This window comes from Pyxicephalus adspersus, chromosome 9 (assembly GCF_032062135.1).
Source record: "Pyxicephalus adspersus chromosome 9, UCB_Pads_2.0, whole genome shotgun sequence".
NCBI classification, from domain to species: Eukaryota; Metazoa; Chordata; class Amphibia; order Anura; family Pyxicephalidae; genus Pyxicephalus; species Pyxicephalus adspersus.
Window position 1 is genome coordinate 51,802,959 of NC_092866.1, and position 19,804 is coordinate 51,822,762.

The 19,804-nt window shown below is 41.2% G+C and overlaps 1 protein-coding gene across 1 annotated transcript in view; it reads right to left on the bottom strand.

Annotated features, from left to right (window-relative positions):
• FAR1 (fatty acyl-CoA reductase 1) overlaps window positions 1-10,573 on the bottom strand; it is a 53,724-nt gene extending 43,151 nt beyond the window's left edge. Inside the window, exon 1 of the mRNA XM_072421901.1 lies at window positions 10,460-10,573. The gene's annotated coding sequence lies outside the window, so the exon portion shown is untranslated. The remainder of the gene's footprint in view (window positions 1-10,459) is intronic.
• Window positions 10,574-19,804: the final 9,231 nt, after the last annotated feature.

Sequence of the window (19,804 nt, forward strand, 5' to 3'; positions counted from 1 at the left end):
ACAGTATTTATATAGCATTGATAATAATGGAAATCTGAAGAGAAAAGAACATTTCAGCCTTATGGTATAGGAAAGTTTCCGTATTGTAAATTATAAAACACACACACACCTGGTCTGTGTATCACAAAACAATATTTAAAAACTACTGGAGAAAAGATTTATCTTTAAACAATCATTTCAATCTTTATTTTAAGTACCCATGAGCCTTATATTGGAACTGAATAAAGCCCAGGTGAGAAGCTTGCTAGCAGCTGCTAATGACTGGAATGAGTTTCTATAAACAAGTGGAATTAAATTACTAATAGCAGCAGTATATCACATTGGTGGATTAAATGAAAAGAATTTGGTGATGGGCAGTGAATGCCGTTTTCCTGCTGGTCTATATAGCGGTGAATACACGCTTTTATATGGTTAAGGGCAAACCTCACAGCTAATCAGTCACAAAGAACTTATTGCAATTAATAAAGCGTTTCTATCCTAGCTTATGGTCTATATACATCAATTGACTTCTTGATCTGCTTTGTTCAAATAGGTGGATTTAATTGTGGAAACAGAAGTGAGTAGCTTGTATATGCAAATATTGAAAGATTAGAATTATATGCCAGATGTTATATACTATGTGTTTTGTAACCTATAGGCTATTATGTTCCTGAGGAAGCGGACTATGTTCCGAGAAACGCGTTGAACTGACATTAGCCAATACCAACCACAAATTGATCAATGGAGTATATAAGTGTTTTTATATTTTTTATCTGTTCAATAAACTTGTGGTTTATTAAGAAATTTGTATCGGATTGCTAAATGAATACATGCCTTTAAAAGTGCCAAGGGTATTGACCCTATTGCTCAAAAAGATTTCTTTTTTAGGATATATATTAAGCGATGTGGCATATGTAAAATGATCCAAAAAACTAAAGGAACGTCTTTTTATTTCTAAATATTCTACTAGAGAAAAGAATTAAGGGTTGCACATAACTGTAAAATATCAACATTTAAGATCACGCTGCACAATTTATTATTAAAGGAAAAGAATTCCAGAATAGAATATAAAGATTCCTAAAGGCCAGAATGCCTCTCAGCACATTTAATGGTAAAAACCACTTGACATTTTTACCACATCATCGGTTGCCAAGTGAGCAGCACAAATCAAGTTTCTCTGTCTTGTATATGCAGGACCAAAGCAGGTGTAGATTCCCTGGGATTTCTCACCATGTGTGCAAAAAATGAAATGAAAACCAATCTTGTTCACATACGGCAATATATTTGCAGAACAGATGTTAAAGTTCAGACCTTTACAATGTTATTCTTCCTACAGGTAGCGGAAGTAAGACATTATCCATATTCCACAGATATACACACTTCACCAATACCAGACTTTACGCCATTCCTAAACAAGCATCAGGATATATTGGTGGTTTTTATAAACTATCAAATTAAAGTAGAAAATCATTTCATGATGGCCACATTAAAGGATTTTTTCAACTGTATTCTCAAGTGTAGCCAAATCCAAATCAAATTTATAAACGAAATATGGGATTAAGCCAAACAGCAAAGCTTTCTGTGGAAAATCTAATAATACACACCCCAAGGATAAACAAAATAAGTAACATAAACAACTGCAGAGAACACATAAAAAGCAGCCAATATGATTCACAAATGTACAGTAACCAGCTAGATGTTTTGCCATTTGCAAGAAGAGTGTTACTTGTGGTGAATGTAGAATGGAGTTTCTCACAACATGAACTGCAATGAAATGACAATGTTTTCATGAAATGACTGCTGGCTAAAATCGGAGAACGGACTGCCAGGTGATGTTTTTCCAGGCACATTAACAATTAAAGGGTATAAATAAAAATGCACACCCAGCCCATAGAACGCAAGTTTATGTACTGATCATTTTAAGGACAAGAATTTGATGTTGCCTATGGCTGCCCTACAATGAAATTCCATTAGACTGTATTTTAACTTTCAATTAAGGGGATCTGAACACATTAAAAAGAATAATGTTGAAAGATTGTGATGGCACAACAGGAAATTAAAGACTGTCCTGCATATTTGATAGAAGCAAGATTGTGCAAGGACATTTCATCTACTAGATGATTTGTTTTTAGATATGTGCAGACATGGAGGAATGTCTATACCTGTGCTTCTCAACCAGGGTTGTGGGGAATCCTGGGGTTCCTTCAGAGATTGCTAGGGGTTTCTTGAGCAATTTGTGACTTAGATAAATTCAAGTGACAACAAGGATTTTTTTGGTTATCTGTATAAAATGACAATCTTTCCAATGACCAGCGATATAAAAGGCATTCCTCCGTCTGCAGTGTGGATATAGTAATTATAGCAGTTCCCTGAGGACCTGAAAGTTATTTCAAGGGTTCTGCCATGTTAGAAAGGCCAAGAAAAACTAAGCAAAATACCCCCTGTGCTATCCTAATCTTAGGGAAGGAAGTAAAATAATAATAACAAGAATATAAGCCACTTGACTACCCACTTCTACCAGGACAACTATTTTGCAAAGAGATTCTGCTCCTATCTAAAGGAATTTTTAAAGGAGGAAACCCGACTCAAAATTCACCAAAACTAAGCGACTATTATCCAATTATTTATACATATGGCTCAAGATAAAACGAAGGTAATAAAAAATGTACACATAACCTATATTTGTATAGGTTAAACTTATAGGGCTGAAGGGCATCTTATCTTGACGTAAAAGAAAGCTAAAAAATGTGAATGACAAGTCATAGCAATTTTCAATGATAAGGTAACCACATAACATGCAGATAAGGTGGGGAACGGATAGGGGAAAGGATAGGCGTATGAATGACGGGGGACGTGGACTAAAACGGTATTGGAATGCGCACAAACAAGGAAAGGAGGTGAAAAGAAAGTTATAAGAGAAGTCACTTGGCGGGAAAGGAATAGGAACAAGCACTAAATTAAAACAGACAGGAATATGATATTGTGACCTATAGCAAACTACTGCGTCTCATAAATCATAATGAAAACATAAAGCTGTCAATATGATTGAGAGACAGGGAAGTGTACAGTCAGAATTTACTTGTATGTAGGTTATAAGAAGGGTAAGGTGAGCGATAATGCAGACTGATTGAGGGAGTGAAAAGTAAACAGAAAAGTCACTGAGGTGTGGCAGAACAGTTAGAAAGAAATCAGACTTGGTGATAAAGAAGTTTGTAAGAAAACAGAATCGGGCAGAGTGTTTAATGATAACAATTAGGGAGTACAATGCAACAACACAGATCTAAGCTGAACTCTGGGGGAAATGAAAAAACTATCCTTGCAGTGGGGCAGTCACAGCAGTGCAAGGATCAGATCTGCTCATTTCTGCCTAGGGTACCATTAAAAAGCAGTTTTACATATCTCATCCCTCTCTCCTGCGGATTTTCTCCTTTCCTGCAATCAGCCCCCCAAAGCCTCTTTAATTCCACATCTTCACTTACAATACAGAAGCAGCAGTTTGCATTGTATGTGAGGATGCTGAGGACGCAAGGATCATGCAAGGGAAAAGGAAAGTGTTAGATGACAGGGAAGCAAGGTAAGTCAAAGTGCTTCTTATAGGCAACATTAATTATTTTAAAGGGGCTTCCTTTGACTGCTGGGGTTAAATGATTTTTGGTTCCTTTTTTCCCTAGTTTAGAGTATTTTCAATTTTCCCTGTAGCTCTTCATTAACTAAAAACGAAGAATTAGATTATACTGTGAATGACAAGGTGAATTAGGAGTTCATCTACACATTTGCATTCCAGTAAAGGTTGAGCTAACACAAAAACATTAATAAGACTTAAGCTAGGTACACACTTCCAATAATTATCGTTAGAAAACGAACTATTACGACTGATGAACAATTATGCCTGATTATACTTGAACAATGGTAAAGTGCAGAATTTTGTACATGCTGTAACGATACGATCGTTTAAATATAATCCACCAATAATATACGCACACTAGATACAATCGTTTGAACAATGCGGGGACTGACATGTAAAGGAGAAAGTGTATTGCAGAAACATGCACCATCACTGAAAGACTGTACACACGATAGTGATGATGGTTGGCCAATCAGATGCGCCGTGTCGGTTGTTTATTTCCAACGACAATCCCTGTTCGTCGGCGTCATTGGTCACCTTTTTTGTGAACGATTTTCGGCTGATCGGTCGTTCGTTTCCAGCAAAAATTATTGGCTTTAGTCTACACTGACATTTTCCCCAGCGTTTAACCTGCAGCTTTAAAAGCCCATGAAATCCTCATGCATTCCAGTGGGCTAATTTACACATTTCCTTGATTCATGTTTATGAGTGTTATCTATAACTTTGTTTGCAACGTTTAAAAAATAAATGCGGAGTTAACGGTGGAAGCATTTATAGGCACTTGAAATGTAAACGCCTTAAAAACACGGGGAAATGCGGCATAGACGTTTTCCAGCGTTTTAAAGGTAAGCTTTAGGAGCAGTAGGAACGCTTACATGCGTTTTTAAAAATGTCCGTGTAGACCCAGCCTAAGTGAGCTGGTACTGACATTCTAACCAGCGTTTCTGGACCTTTTCAACATGGAGGGATCCAATTGAAATAATTTTTTAGGTCCTCAGGGAACCCTCTGCTATAAATATTTAATCCACTGCTGACAGAACATTAGTATGGTCAACCGGAAGAATGCCTCCTACATTGCTGGTCAGTGGGAAGAATGTCACCCTTACATGTAGCCATAATGATCATTGGTGTCACCTATACTGACCTGGGAGGTGCAAATTAATCATTGCTGAAAGAACCCTTAGTAACCTCTGGAAGGACCTTTGGTTCCATGGAACTCTGAAGGAGAATCGCAGTTCTAAATGGTTACTGGGAGCACCTTGCCAATGGACTGGTTGCAGCTCATCACCAAAAATGGCATATATACCTTTACTGGAGCCTTAGGAAGCCCATTTATTTATTAGTGCTATCTTAACAAAATGCATGTGACCCAACACATCACAATGGTGTGCCTGGGCCCTAAGGAGCAATGCACGTTCAAGCAACGTATGTGAAAGGTAGAAGTGGGCAGAATTACAAGCAGTACAGTGGATGCTCCAATAGATCTGGTTCACACAGGCTGCAGCCTGTATAGGGGCAGCGAGTGTATTATTACACAGTATTTATATAGTGCCATCATATTACATAGCCCTGTACAAAGTCCATAGTCATGTGACTAGCTGTCCCTAAAATGGGCTCACAATCTAATGTCCCTACCATAGTCATGTCTTTATTACAGGTTCAAGGTCAACTTTGGGGGGAAGCCAATTAACCTAACTGCATTTTTTTGTGATGTGGAAGGAAACCCACCCAAAAGAACCTGCAAACTCCATGCAGATAGTGTCCTGGCTGAGATTCAAACCTGGGACCCAGCACAAAGGCCAGAGCACTTACTTCGGAGCCAGAGTGCGTAGCAAGGTTTTGCAAAGATTTCTATAAGCATCGAGCAGCTTTGTTGAAGTTTTTAAACTCTACAATTCTAGTTTGAGGCAGCTAAGCTCAGATCTAATTGGGAGTGCGCCGTCTGTCATGTTAAACAAGCTGCTTGCTAGCTTTCAGTGAACCTGTAGCGTAGCATACTGTAGCCTTTTAGCAGCTTCTTTAAAATGACAAGCAGGACCCCTATTAGGATCCATTTCTGACATTTTTTAGGCAGTTCTGACTACTTGTTTTCTGAGATTCACGGCTGATGTACTGCTGGTAACATAAATGGGGAATAAGCAAAAAGTACTAAAGACATAAGCGGTGCAATAAACAAAAGTTGTTAGAGGAAGTATCATAAGACAAAACTTCTGTCAGTAAACAAAGGAAGAAATGATTAAAGATAAAGAAAAGCCTGACATGAGTAGATAATACCAGGGACAGAAATAAAAAATAAAAACCTTTCAAATGCCAAAATAAGTAGATGTTCCCTACAGAACATGGACAGGTTGTCGGAGGTACTAGAGAAATATCAATGACAGGTGCAGAAGCAGGTGGCGAGGAGCCCCATGGAAGGTAATACCATCATGTTAATGGCAAGGTGATCAATATTCATTAGAGCGGAGATAGACAATCTGTGACATCCCAACTGCTGGGGAACAAAGAGACCCAAAACACAATGGCAGGACATGATAGTGTTTGTAAAACCACAACACAGATAAATGATATGCCGTGTTGATGTGAAGGGTTGTATAGCAGCTGCTGACACACGCTGGATTTAGGATTGTAGTTCAACAACTGATAATTATGACTTGGTGGGACTTGCAGCTTCACAGCCAGTGGGCAATCACAAGGCCAACTTTTGCAGGCTATGCAAACACGTGCAATCATTGTCGTTGGAAAGGATCTTTTACGTTCCTTTCCAATGACTAACGCCTGCATGAACGAGTGCTGTACATACAACACCATTCTGCTCTATAGAGAGGGCAGGGGGAGAACGGCTGAGCGACACCCCGTGGCACTCTCTCCCCCTTCACTTCCATTAGGATGGTTTGTCGACCATCATCTATGGACCTGCCAGGACGGTCGCTCGGACGATGGTCGCTGTACAGACGCAAGATTATCGCCTGATATCAGCCATGAGTCAATTATCGGACGAGAACAATTGCACTTGTGTACCTAGCCTTAGACTTCTAAGAAGCTGCAGAATTGTGTGAATGTTAGGAGTTGTTGTCACACAACATTACATAAGTTGATGGCATTCTAATACCTGAAGTACCAAACTAACAAGTAATATTTGTATGCAGCTGTAAATCTTCAAGTGGAACTTTAGCCGCAAGAATCACCTGTCTGGGTTCCATTGCAAGAAGCCGCCATCTTCCTTTTCTTCTTCTCTGGGTTCCATCGCAGGAAGCTGCCATCTTCCTTTTCTTCTTCTCTGGGTTCCATTGCAGGAAGCTGCCATCTTCCTTTTCTTTTTCCCAGAGACGATCTTTGGCCATCTTGTTTGGCCGTGCTGGGATGACGTATCTCCCGCACAGGAGCGTTGGGATTTTATTCATCCCCGTCATGCGTGGGATTGCTGGGTTTCACTGGCAAACCAAAGCTGACACTGCGCAGCTCATTTTTGTTTACATTTCACAGGCTCGATCAGGCAGGTAAGTCAGATTATACAACACCTGTCCCTTTCTGCCTGATCTTTAATTTTGTAATGTGGGACTTTAGTCGAACACTTTAAGCTTTGCACACACATCAGATAATTAGAAAAAGAGTCCTGCTGGTGAAAATGTGAAGTGCACATCAGTCCCCTGACATTGTTCATCATCAATCACTGATCAAGAACAACCAATGTTTACCCCAATGAAGGAGAGAACAGTGGGGTGCCGCTCATTCGTCCTTCCCTCTCCATAAAACAGAACAAAGGTACTTACAGCGCTCCTTCACCTAACTATCACTAGAAACAAACACAGCGACAAGTCTCGGACATCTATCACTTTACATCTCCATAACAGATCAGTAGATTAATAAAGCATACTGGCTCGAGTATTTCCCCAGACAGAGACAAGTATGGATTAGTGATCTGCCAGGAATTGTAATGTCACAATACATATGAAAGGCTCCATATGCCATACATATAAAATAATGTCTAATACGGGGCACACATGTCACTGCAGCCAGAGCAGATATAGAGAATGTAATAAATAAAATGAGGATGTGGGCTGTGAAACAAATTGGTGGTTAGAGGAAGTGAGGGATGGAGAGTAAATTAATTGGGTAAAAGGTAAATGAAGCAAAGGTTCATGCTGGGGACACAGGGGGAGAAGAAACATTACAGGACAGTATAGAACCAAAATGGCAGAGATCAGTGTATGGAGTGACCTGGAAGGATGGATGAGGAGCCGCATGGAAGCAATGCTAAGAAATCTCAAACCATATACAGGTAATCCCCGGGTTACATACGAGATAGGGACTGTAGTTTTGTTCTTAAGTTGAATTTGTATGTAAGTCGGAACATGTACATTATTTTAATAAATGCAATTAGGACAGATGTTTGTCTCAACATATTATTAGGCAGCATGGTGTCAGTTACTGTATAAAATCCTCACTGTGAGTTAATCACAAACAAAGCAAAAAGAAAACCTTTATGGAGCCTAGACATTTATATTAACTTCGGGAGCAACCTGTGTTTTGATATGAAAAAAGAAACAACTGCAGAGTTTGTCTTGGTCATTAAAGGGTTACAGGGACTACCTGGAATGATAAAAGTTTACCCATTGAATAAGATGAAAAGATAGAAATCAGATCTCCTTTTCTACATGAGTGCCTCGGCAATCCATACCATTGACATTTTTTTGGAAACTTATCAGGCCCTCAATTGAATGAAGTGGCCCTTTGCATGAAAGCTTAAAGAAAAAGTACAAATACTGGTGTGTATTATCAGCAGTCACATGAGCACTTGGTCTTTATTCCCATAGTCCTTACGCTGGAGTCTAAGAACCTGGCTCTGGAGACTTTACAGTTCTGTAAAACCTGGCTGTATTAACAGCAAAACGCATTACAGGAGCCGCTGTCAAGCTACAGCGGGGGCGGGTAGGGAGGCGTGGCCAGGAAGGAGCCCGCTAGATACACATGGCACCATGGGCCCTGATTTATTAAAACTCTCCAAGACTGGAGAGAATTCACTTTTATCAGTGAAGCTGGGTGAATCAATAATGGATTTTCTTAAAAATCATTTGCAATTAGTTGGCAAATGTTTTTAGCCCATTCCAGGTTTCCTAGAGCACTCAGGTTCTCCCATGATAGTCTATCTCCTCCAGTCTTGGAGAACTTTAATACATCAGCCCAATATGTTGTCCTGTATACTCAGACAAAGGAAACGCTGGGCAGCAATGACAACAGGAAACCAAGACCTAACCTGGGCGTCCTGTTGTCATAATTCAGGAAGGAACTGCTGATGGCAGGATCACCAGATAACCGAGAATAATTGAAAATCATTTTAAATAGGCAGACAAAGATAAAAAACACATTACACAAGCTAAATCCACCATTGTCAGCATATGGGAGCCCATCCTGAGAAATGCCATGTGGTCATCACTAGGGGCAACCCACAAGCTGGGCAGAAAGAAGTGGAAGTAGGCGGGTGGTGACACAACTGGGGGGTTACTGAAAAGTGTTGGGTGAAAGAAAATTTGAGAGAACACTAAGCATGCAGAGCGCTTTGGATTTAAGTTCCTGCAATCATAGAGACTATCACAGGTGAGCCATGCTACAGATCCCTGTTTGGAAGCCATGTATAACTCCGCCCACCAGCCATGACCTACCTGCACTGCATTGAGAATCACACAGCCCTAGTAATGAGATCACTACACCAAAAGCAACATACGTAATGAGATCACAAAAGCTTGCTATAACATCTGCATTCACATGGAGGGAAGACAAAGTAAAATAAACTTCATATCTAAGGACAGATTACCCAAAATGGCACAGAATAAAAGAACCTGCCGCTCATGTCATACCACACACAGGATCACAGAACATGCCGCTCATGTCACACCACACACAGGATCACAGAACATGCCGCTCCAGCTACAGGCATGCTGGGGCCCTCTGGGTGCTTGATGTCCCAGATACATGGCATGCTGGGAATTGTAGTTGCACATCTAGCACAGGACCATGTAGCCCACCGGGTTGTCTGGTGTTACTGCTGCACTCTGGGATCTGTAGTGCCACACCAAGGATCCTATAGCCCAGGGGGGGGTTTTGGTGCCCTGGCTATATTGCATACTGGGATTTGTAGTCCCATCCCAGGTCCCTGTGCCCCTCTGGGTTATTGGTGCCCTTGGTATCATGCATTCTGGGAATTGTAGTTCCATGCCTGGCACAGGGTCATATGGCCCACTGGAGCCCCAGCTTTTATGGCATGCTGGGATTTTTATTGCCACAATAGGATCCTATGGCCCAGTGGGTCTTTGGTGCCCTTGCTATAAGGCATGCTGGGAATTGTAGTTCCATACCTGGCACAGGGTCATATGGCCCAATAGGTTTTGGAGCTCCAAATATATAACATGCTGGGATTTGTAGTGCCACACAAGGTCCCTGTACCCCTCTGGGTTATTGGAGCCCTGGCTATATGGCATGCTGGGAATTGTAGTTCCACGCCTGGCACAGAGTCATATGCCCCACTGGAGCCCCGGCTTTAAGGCATGCTGGGATTTGTAGTGCCACGATTGGATCCTATAGCTCAGAGGGTATTTAGTGCCCTGGCTATATGGCATGCTGGGAATTGTAGTTCCTCGCCATAAAGTGACTTACATCTGAATGGCAGAGCCCTGTGCCCGGATGAAAGGGGTGGTGTGAGCAGGCCATAGAGAGCTCATCATGCTGGAAGATGACAGAGAAGACGGTGACATGAGGTAACTGCACCCATAGATATAGAGAGATATACACAGGCATGCACCCCTCTCCGGTAATAAGCCCTCCCGGTAACATGAAGCGAATCCCGCGGTCCCCGCTCACCTCAGCCCCGGCCGCTCTCCTCTTCCCTCACACTGACACCAAGCAGCACTCAGGCCGCGCTGCGCGCACCCCCCACACCCTCAGCCGGCTGTCCGCTTTGCGCTGCGCTCATTGGCTGCCGCCCTATGTCGTCACGGAACAGCCATGTCACCGCGCTTTGCCATTGGACAGAATTCCGGCGATGGAAGGGGGGAGGGGGGTGCGCGCCAGACCCACCCGTCACCGAGGACCAAGGAGGGGAGTCGCTGCGGGGGATGCTGGGAACGCGATGGAGAGAGGACGGCGGGCTGGGGAAGGCGGCTCAGGGGGACAGGAGGGCGGCAAGGGGCCGGTGTTGGGGGTTAAAAAGCCGGGAGGAAAATGTGACTGGAAGGGAGGGTGGTGCATTATGGGTAACTTGCACGGTTGCCATAGGGATAATATTGAGCATCAGCAGAGAAGTGAGCTGCCGGTACACGTAACATGAGACCGGGCATGCTGGGTGACGTTTGCAGCCTTCCCCGGGGGAACGTGCCGGGGAGCAGGCAGGGCTGAGGCTGTGTATGGGGGTGTGATATGGGGGTGGGGGAGCTAAATGTCCCAGCATGTCAAGTGTGACATGGGGGGGGTTCAAGAATGCCAGGATGCCCCCTGAAATCCCACCAATACAACTGTGACATATGGAGGGGCCACAAGCTCCGGCATGCAATGCCTGGGAAAATGTGAAGGTCAAATCCCAGCATGCCAAGAGGGATATGGGGAGCGCCATGCTTCAGGGTGCAAAGGGATCCAGCATGTGAATTGGGGCATATCGGGCCCCATGTGTAAGGGTTTAGGGGTGCTCAGAGATCCAGCATGTGAATTGGGGCATATCCCCCTCCATATGTTAGGGTTTAGGGATGCTCAGAGATCTAGCATGTGAATTGGGGCATATCGGGCCCCATGTGTCAGGGTTTAGGGGTGTTTAGAGATCCAACATGTGAATTGGGGCATATCGGGCCCCATGTGTCAGGGTTTAGGGGTGCTCAGAGATCCAGCATGTGAATTGGGGCATATCGGGCCCCATGTGTCAGGGTTTAGGGGTGTTAGGGGTGCTCAGAGATCCAGCATGTGAATTGGGGCATATCCCGCTCCATGTGTCAGGGTTTAGGGGTGTTTAGAGATCCAGCATGCCAAGGGGGGTTAACCTCCTGGGCGGTTCATTTCTGTCCAGATTTATATGTATAAAAGCGGTACATTGTCTTTCATGAATATGTATTTTACATTGTAGGCCTGTAATTCTTAGGCATAACTCACCAAACTATGTTCAATATTTATTAAATTTATTAATAAACTTTAAAAAAAAAACACAAAAATCTGGTAAAACAAGGGTGCATAAATAAACAAAAATACTGAAACCTGTAATATAACTACAGTAGCATATATAATATATATATATATTTATAATATAATGATTACTTTGTATTAAATCCAATATAAGATAATTTGAAATTCCCACCACGCTCCCCTCGCACGCACCAACCCCACCGGGAACTCTCGGGGAACGTCAGCGCACTCGCCGGGGGAAGATAGAAGGGAAAGGACGCAGCCAGAGGACAGGATCCAACTGGCAGGACAATGGGATGCACTCGGGGTTAGCGCTCAGGCCGCTATTGTAGGGTGCTGTGTGTGAGGCTGCTAGGCAATCCAGCATACTATGTAGGTGACATGAGCCATTACAGGCGAGGAGGATAATTGTGAAGAAAAACTCCAAACATGCTTCAAAGGTGGGAATGAAGAAGATCAGAATCAATGCGTGCTTGCGAGATACAGGAGAACTGTAGCCAATGGTAAAAGATGGGAGTATTAGAAATCCCAGCAAGTTAATTCAGTGATATGGGGAGCTAAAAGTCCCCGATTGCCTGGAGAAGGACTGCAAGTCCCAATATTCCAAGTGTGAGATATGGAGGAGCTAGAAGACCAAGCATTCCTAATGAATGATGTGCAGTAGCTAGAAGTCACAGTATGCCAGGTGGAGGATATGGAGAAGACCAAGCATTATTAGTGGGAGATATGGGGTTCTAGAACCCTCAGCATGCTTGGTGGGACATATGGGGGTGCTAGAATCCCAGCATACCAGGTGTGAGATACGAGGGAGCTAGAAGCTAAGTCCCAGCATGCCAGCTATGAGATATGGGGGTGCTAGAAGTCCCAGCATGCCAGCTGTGAGATATGGGGGTGCTAGAAGTCCCAGCATGCCAGGTGAGGAATATAAGGGTGCATGCAAAATGTGGGATATGGGGGGTGCTAGATGCCTTAGAATGGAAGGTGGGGATAAGAGGGAGCTAAAAATCCTATTGTGTCTGTCCTATCCCAGCACACCTAACCATGAGAGTGAAAAGGAAACTACACCTTCCACTAACATTTCTGTATTTTGTAGTGTCATTTTTTAGTCGTTTTTACCAGCTGCACATCTATAAAAATCCTATAAAAGGATCCAATTACCAACAATATAATGTCTAATGTCCAAACAAACCTTCAGCCTGTATTGGAAAATGCAGCAATATGCTGGCTGTATTGTGACTCACCCATAAACTGTGTTAAAGCTCAGGGCCATTTTGGTAGAACTTGCTGGTCTTGTTTGCCCACATGGACACCTCAGGCAGTACATGACATACTATTGTAAACTTGTTTGGGAAGCTCAGTGAATTATCAGCAAGCCCAGCAAATGGGTGCAGCATAGTACATTCAGAGGCTATTGCTGGTGATGCTTCATTTTGAAAGGCATCCCAACGCACTAGGGAAACACAGTTCCAATACACATAAGTTGTGATGCGCCACTGTGGACAAATCGTATCAAAATAATTGGACTGCCATGGCATGTGGCACAGTGCACATGTTCAGGGCCCATGTATTCATTGGCCCTGAAGCTGACCTATAGAATGATGCTGTATGACAGATCAGGAGTGCTCAGCACAGGGTCAGAATCGTGGGGACCACATCTGATGTAAGTCTCAGGAAAAAATCTTACTAGCAGCACCATGTTGTAGTGTAAGCTAACGCACTTCCACCCTTTCACTGCCAGAGTGACTTTGATTGTGGTTTTGCGCACATACACTAAAATATTTATCTTTTACTGAAAATGTAAAAAAAAAAGCATTACAAATTTTCAGACCACAAATGATGATAATTGTGGCTTAGGTCGCACAATATTTAAGTTAGTGTTTGTCAAATCTATATGTTCAATTAAAAGGCAAATTCATTTTAGGGCCTACAAACATAATATAATCCTCAATTTGTAAATAAAATGAGGTTTTGTTGTGTAAATAAATACCAAACATGTCAAGGCCCCAGATTTCTTGCACCCATAAAAATCTGCTGTCTAAAAGTGATAATGGAAAAACAATCAAAGCCTTTACAAGTCATCAGTTCAAAGTTATTCATGAAAGTTGGCCGTGAGGGCCTGTGATTCTCAATACAGGTGGTAAAATTGTTGTTTTTGTACACGTGCATCTGAAACTCAAATTTAGTTTTTCTATGTGCAGAAATTTAGAGATGAACACTTCTCGTTTCACAGCGAGAGCTGCAGGGGGGTTGACAGCTCTGAACCCAAAAAAAAGGTGCATGGAGTTTACATGTTCTCCCCATGTTTGTATGGGTTTCCTCCGGGTACTCCGGTTTCCTCCCACATCCCAAAAACATGCCGTTAGGTTTACTGGTTTCCCCCAAAATTGACCTTGGACTTATAAAAGACAAATGATTGAGGTAGGGACATTAAATTGTGAGCTCCCTTGTGGGATAGCTAGTTACATGACTTTGGACTTTCTACAGCACTACGTAATATGATGGCGCTATATAAATACTAGATAATAATAATTCACGGTACCTGTAAAAAATCATCTGTAAATGGATGCACCATTACAAATCTAGAGAAGTGATCCTGCCCAAAAGTCAGCAGCCAGGAGTAAAAATGTAGACTGCCATCACCATAACCGTTTCAGCCACATCTGCAAGAGGATTAAAGTCTAAGCCCAATTTTAAGAACTAAAACATCTCTCAATATCCATTATACATCCCATAAAGTAGAACCATTTTTTAAATGTTGACAAATATGCTTATATTTAAGTAGAGACTCTGTGGGCCTGATTTATTAAAGCTCTCCAAGGCTGGAGAACTTACACCTTCATCAGTAAAGCTGGGTGATCCAGCAAACCTGGAATAGATTTCCTAAAAAAAAATTTGCTATTTGTTAGCAAATGTTTTGAATCCTGACCCAAATCCAGTTTGCTGGATCATCCAGCTTCATTGATGAAAGTGTATCTTCTCCAGCCTTGGAGAGCTGTAATACATCAAGCCCCATATGTCTATATTGTATTTAAAACTCTTTCTTTCCTGCCAGTGATTTTCTTGTGATTGAACACTCCGCCATGTATGTTCATTTCGGAGTAGAATCTCAGTACATATATGAGAGTTACATCTTTAGTTCCATCCAATCGAAATGTTTGAAGACTTTAAACTCTGAAAAAGACTGGGTGAAGATGTCAATGATGAAGTGATGAAGGAAGAATGCGGGTGTTCCATCGCTGGAAAAGGACACTTTAGTACATAAGTGCAAATATGTTGTGCAAATTTATAATTCATGACAAAACTCCCCGGGGACCAATGCATGAGGTGATGCTATAAATCTACCAATATTCTGTCCTGTCACAGATTCTTTGCCTTCAGTAGAGAGCCGTCAGTGTTCCTGGACATATCCATGCTCATGTAATTATGTGTAAGCGTCTTTCAGTACAGCCCAGGTCGTGGTAAAGGCATAACTCCAAAAGTTATGGCAATGATGCCTAGGACTCACAAGAATCGGGTTGGATGATCCAGTCTTTAGAGTATTGTAATATACTCTAAAGCTGTAATATACTGTGAAAAAAACTGTTTTTTTTTATACCTTTTTTATTGTTTTTGTGTTGTGTTTTATATTATGTTGTTATATTTTACAAAAATCTTAATAAAAATTTACATTAAAAAAATGCATTTTATTTTAGGACAATTTTTTTTTTTATTAAAAAACACAAACTGAGATTGACTTTATTCATTTATTTATAGGTTTACATATTCTTTATTTGTTGCATTCTAGTGTTGAGATCATTTTGTTTTGGGGAACAGCGTTACAGAATGATTTTGCTTCACACCCAAAGCATTTTAGGAAAGGTATTGCTTCTGTAGTTACATTATCCCAGACGGCAGAAGCTTGGCACAGTCTGCTGCCCAATATACACTAACACTTTACTTTACTCCAGAGATTTGCATTTCTCTGTATTCATCACTATTTACACTACTTACATGTTAACAATCCGTGCTGACAAACTGCTTCTCTGTTGAGGGCATGACATTACTATAGCTGGGATCTTTACAGCAATAATGTATAGAAGTGCTCCCAGGGGACTGGTTAAGTTGGCAAGGGAATGGATTTTTCATAGGGAGGGGTAATTTGTCCCCGCATTGAATAGCCTCATTTAAAATAAACATTCTGACGTTTCTGATAACGACTCCAACTAATATTTGTTTCTGTGCATGTTTTTTTAATTGGCCATAATGTCAACTGATACATGCTGCCTATTATCACTGGGATTTCGATAAGTTTTAGATACATTTGAGGCACAAGGGTCTGTGTGAGAAGTTACCTAACACTTCCAATTGGGCTTGATTTATTAAAGCTCTCCAGGGCTGGAGAGGATACACTTTCATTAGTAAGGCTGGGCGGTCCAGCAAACCTGGATTGGATCTGGTCCAGGATTGAAAACATTTGCTAACAAAAAGCAAATGACTTTTAAGAAATCTATTCCAGGTTTTCTGGATCACCCAGCTGATGATGAAAGTGTATTCTCTCCAGCCTTGCAGAGCTTTAATAAATCAGGCCATTTGTACATATCCAAGGGGTGTGAATAAGGATGGGGGAGCAGTATTTCAATATTAAGCTTTGATTGCTAAAATCAAGAACAAAGTATTACTTTTCCAAAAAAGTAGTTGCTGCTTTAAACAGATTTTCAGCAGATATGGTAAGTCGGCCAACAGTAAAGGCAGGTCTGGTCCTGTGGCAGGAACAAGTATTCCTGCACCGGGCACTACTTCTGAGCTGCTTCTCAAAGAACCAGAGTTTGCAGATTTGACAATGTGTTGCAGTGAGCGGTTCTGAACCACTAGCATATGCCCTCATTCATTTTTGATTTTTGCTGCCACAGGTAGATGCTACATGTAGCTTCCCCTCTGAGACAAGCCCAGGAGCGTGCGAAAGAGGTGATCACACCTCACTGGCAGTCTGAGCCTTAGTTAATTGAAGCATTCCTTAAGTATGAAATACAAAAAAGTTAACATAAAAAACATTGATAAAAACAGGCAATCCAAGTCTCATTATCAAGATTTCCTGCATTTCATGTACTGTATAGTCAACAGAAAGTGAGAGGATATATTTCTATTGGGAAGGAAATTGACCAATTCATTCTTAATGGTACCTCATATGTACTTTGCCAAGGCACTGCATGCATGATTTTGGTGTTCTGTGTTGTGTGAGGCATTCATTCATCCATTCCAATGAGTAACGTAACACAAACAGCAACTGGCTACCTTTTAAAATTGCATTGCCAAAGTGAGTAGGCCCCTTAAGAGCAAATCGGAGGACAAAGGCAGTAGTATCTGCATGGGGTTTGCAGCCCTGTGTTGGCGTGGGTTTTCCTTGGGTACATCAGTTTCCTCCCACATCCCAAAAACATGCAGTTGGGTTAATTTGTTTCTCCCCCAAAATTGACCTTAGACTGTATTAATGACATATGACTATGATAGGGACATTAGATTTGAGGGACAGCTAGTGACATGACTATGGACTTTGTTCAGCGCTGCCTAATTTGTTGGAGCTATATAAATACTGAGTAATAATAACAATATTATAAAAACATAACACTGGTTCTAAACTCCCACAAATCCAGTTCTAGAAAAAGAAAGATTGATTTTAGCTTTCCCCTTTAAAGTAACTATAGACATAGCAAAGTGTAGAATCATGAGCTATGTAATTTAGAGAGCATTTGGCAGCATCTTCCTCTTGGATATGGACTTGGATATGGCCGTGGTGCATGGTAGAACTCCAGTTTTGCAGATCTTTATTTAGGTTGCAGGTCCGGAGTGTGTTATATGGAATGAGTGGGCCAAACCTTTTCTGGGCCAGGATTTGGAGATGGCTATGCAGCACCTGCAAAAAGGAGAATTGCTAGATAAGAGTGGTGGGGAAATTTAGAGCCTGAGGCCAGGGGCCTGGGGACCACAGTACAAAGCAACCAGGCTCTATTAGGTGCCAGTATGGGCATATATATGAGTATACCAGATGTTAATAGCTTAGTTTTTCTTTTTTTTCACCCCCAGTAATTTTTGTGGCAATATAATGCTCAGGGCCATTGCAATTGAAAAAATGTTTTGTTAACTTTAATTTTAATTTATGGAAAAACGTCATGCATTTCAAAATGTTTGATTTTCTATATCCACGGTATAAGAATACAAAAATACATTTACTTTAAAGATTAAATTTATTACATTTTACAAGCTCTAGTTGTTTTTTTATTATACAACCTCCTAATAAACCTCTATAAAAAGGATTTATTATTACAATTTACAGCAAATCACAAATACACACGCAGCTATATCTAGATAAATTCTGCTGATGTTTTGTGCATTACATGGATACATCACATAAGTGATAAAAAAAAAAAAAAAAAGAAGAAAAGGATCTACTCTAACCTCGCCCTTCTAAAACATTTCCAGTTGTTCCGATTGTCCTTTTATGCAGCATACATCTATGACAGGTGTAATTTAAGGATCATATTTCCAGTTTTATTTTTTACTGCTGTGAAATGCATCCTTGCTAAGCAAACATAAAGCGACAGGTGAGATTTCTAGACAACCTTACCAGTCAATCTTTTACAAAATACCATCTGTGTTATTTGTTTGATGGATAATTAAACATGTTTGAACAGAGATTACATTAGCTTCCATGACAATAAACTGTAGACAGTGATCGATCTTCAGCATGATTTCCCTGTACAGCCCGTGTTACATGATTTTGTTTTTCTCAAGAGATAGGAAAGTGTTTGTAATACCATCTATTACTGACTCTGTATATAAATAATTGTGATATATATTAGTCATCATGGGAAATGGATCCATGGATTCCATGAGTACCTGCACACAATTCTTTTATATTGCAGGAATTCAGAAAAAGATCTTTACCTATCATCAGCCATAGGGCTCGGTCAGATTTCACTTTTTGTTGCAGTGTAATAATGAACATATGTTAACATCCCCATTTAATGTACAGCGCTGTGTAATATAATGGCGCTATATAAATCCTGTTAATAATAATATTACCATGTGTTGTGTCGCACATTTGCTATTGCAGCATAATGCAGTCAAAATGGGACATGCACATTTTGTTGCACAACACACCATAACAAATAATGTACTGTAATGTGGATGTATTGAATTTTTGTGCTTCGTTGCCACTGAAATGAAATGGCGTCACAGTACTAGTGGTTGGGTACTCTGGGTTTGGTCATTATTTAAAATCAATATTATGTTTAATAACATTATAATGTAAAAAATGTACATTAAAGATTTAAAAGGTGGAACCCAGAGTAAACCCACAGTAGCCAACAACTAGGTGATTCTTACTACACCATGCGGTAAAATGCACATCACCCCAAAAAGTGTGCACCACCCCAACAAGTGTGTGTCTATTTACCATTGCCTTTAAGCCCTGTTAACTTTTTTCTTTCCTTTGCATGTGGTCAGTAAGGTTAGTCAAATTTGTCTCTGTACCGATTGCTGCGCAAATTGACCTCATTGTTCAGGGTAATTCATAGCCAAATTTGAATGCCGATAAAGTCAATGATCGAGGCAAATTGGACCCATACTACACAGTAGTTCAGCTGTGCTCAGCTCAGTGAATTGTAACAGCTGGCATAGTTTGCCAGCCAGATTTGTTTAGCCTAATAACTTTTTTTAACCAGACTGCATCCATTCCTCGATAGGAAATGGGGCAGTAATCATGTGTACATTCTCTCTTATCCATAACAATTCCTCTGGTTTGCCATCGTCTTGCATGATTGTCTGGATTCCAGTTGAACAAGAGTGAGCACAGCTTCTATCATTGTTAAGAGTGCAGCCGAGGCCGGATGAGAAACATCCAACGCTCGATGGATGGTCCATTGTGGGTTGGTATACTTTTTACGCCTGTACTCATTCTTCAGGGTGAAGGTCGTCCGACTATGACAGCTGTCACATGCCACCGGCCTTATTAGCTGGGATGTGCTTGTCAATGACAGGTATATCATATATCATACGGCTCTG